The following is a 2,500-nucleotide window of genomic DNA, read 5'->3' as shown; positions in this document are numbered from 1 at the left end:
AAAGCTCCTAATATAATAAATTTAACCAATTTTTCCAATTCCTCAAATTGAGAACTCTTTTTGGTGCATAAAGAAATAAAAATAACTAAGATCATATAAAAAAAATTGATTCAAAAGTAAAAATCTTCGACTTTTGCACTACTTTTGGCTCCTTTAAGCATTTTTCATTTCTCTTGCACCCAACTGATTTTTTTAAACTTCGCAAATATAATTTAAAGTCAATTTTTTGATCCATCATATTGAAATATTTATCTTAATCAGTTGGTTTTTCTTGCAACCAACTGATTTTTTTAAGAATCGATTGTAAAATTTGAAAGTAGGTTAAAGCAAGAGCTAAAAACTGAGCTGGTTGACTTTATAAAAAAAGGGAAAATTTACACAAAGGGAAAACTTGAGTGTTTTTTAACAAGTTATGTAAATTTGTTTGAAAGAAAACAGTGTTGAAATTGTTTGAAATAAAACCGTATTCAGGTTTTGAAAGAACAACAAGGGTGTTAGAGTGTAAAAAGAAATGATACAAGTCATAACGGTGGAAAATAGAGGTACTCTTTTTATCCGTTAGAGCGGTAATTATCCGTTTAAAGCGGTACTTTTTTAATCCGTCCACCTGAAATTACACTGTTTCAATAGCAAGGGTGCAAGAGTGTAAAAAGAAATGGTACAAGCCATGACGGTGTAAAAAGGAGCGTAAATTTGATCAGTCCACCTTATATTACACTCTCTCAATTACAAAGGTGAAAAATATTGATGCTTAGCATAAGGGTGGAAAAAAGAGTGTAATCTTTCATCATTCCACCCTTAATTACCCTTTTTGCAAAGAGTGTGAAAAGTGTGGATAAAAAAGTGTAATTGAAGTGTTATTTTTTAAAATTACACTCTTGCACTCTTTTCTCCGATAAATAGCAGTGGAAAACGCCCCGCTAATTGGGGGTGAAATAGAGGTGAAACCTCGGCCCGGGTTATTGTAGATTCCCACATTTCAAACTATGTATAAACATCAATAGCTCGAATATAACTTTAGGGCGTAGAGGATCCCTTTTGTAGTTAACATTGTTTTGTTGAGATTGCAGGATGCTACAGATCCGAAGTCGTCGACTAAATTTATTAAACTCAATCATTCTCCTGGTCAAAAACCTTCTATGATTGTTCGTTCTGGAAAAATATCCATGCAAGCAAATATCAATTTGATCCTAACCGTCGCAAACATTTCAAACACAAATGATGCTGAGGCTTATCTGGCAAAGTTAGTCTGTAAAACAAACCGGAGCTCTAGTACAAGTTTTATTTACTCAGGAATTTGATTGATTTTGTAAACGTCGTAAGGACAGACACAAACACACATATATACACGTGTACACACACATATACGCACACAATTTCACGCACACACACACACACACACACACACACACGCACACACACACACACAAACACACACACATACGTGCTCACAAACATACACACATTTACACACACACACAAACACGCAGGCACACACACACGCACACACGCACATACACTTACAGACGATCACAAGCGCGCCTGAACACACACACACACACACCTACGCGCACGCACGCACGCACGCACACACACATATATACACACACACAAACACACCAGCACACTCACACGCACGCACACGCATGCACAAACACACACACATACACGCACACAATCACACACACGTGCTCACACACATACACACACACGCACAAATACAGCAAAAACACACGCGCGAATTCACACACACACACACACACCTACGCGCACGTACACACACACACACACACACACACACACACACACACACAAGCACACACACATAAAACACAAACACGCATACACAAGCACGTACACAAATACACAAACACACACACACCAGCACACACACACGGACACGCATGCACAAACACACACATACACACACACATACACGCACAAATTCACACGCACGTGCTCACACACACACACACGCACAAATACAGCAAAAACACACACACACACCTACGCGCACGTACATACACACACACACACATACACAAACACGTGCCCACACGCACACACAAACAAACACGCAGGCACACACACACGCACACACGCACAAAGACAAGCAGCACAAACACACACACTCACACACGCAAACAAAAACAAATACACACAGACGTACAAACATAGACACACACGCACACACACACACATACACATACAGACGCACACACGCGCGCCTACACACACATACAAACACACTTACAAACCAGCACACACACACGCACGCACACGCATGCACAAACACACAAACACATACACACACACAAATACAGAAATACACACACGCGCGCATTCACACACACACACACCTACGCGCACGTACAAACACACAAGCACACACACATACAAACACACACACACACGCATACACAAGCACGCAAACAGATACACACACATACACACACACACACACACAAACACACACACGCACGCACACACACATACACAC

The 2,500-nt window shown here is 40.2% G+C and overlaps 1 protein-coding gene across 4 annotated transcripts in view; it reads left to right on the top strand.

Moving 5' to 3' along the window:
* The window catches only part of LOC142349540 (endoplasmic reticulum resident protein 44-like), a 558,035-nt gene that overhangs the window by 434,373 nt on the left and 121,162 nt on the right, over positions 1-2,500 (top strand). The window lies entirely within an intron of this gene.

This window comes from Convolutriloba macropyga, chromosome 11 (assembly GCF_964194025.1).
Source record: "Convolutriloba macropyga chromosome 11, txConMacr16.3, whole genome shotgun sequence".
NCBI lineage: Eukaryota > Metazoa > Xenacoelomorpha > Acoela > Convolutidae > Convolutriloba > Convolutriloba macropyga.
This window is presented reverse-complemented; position numbering and strand designations above follow the sequence as displayed.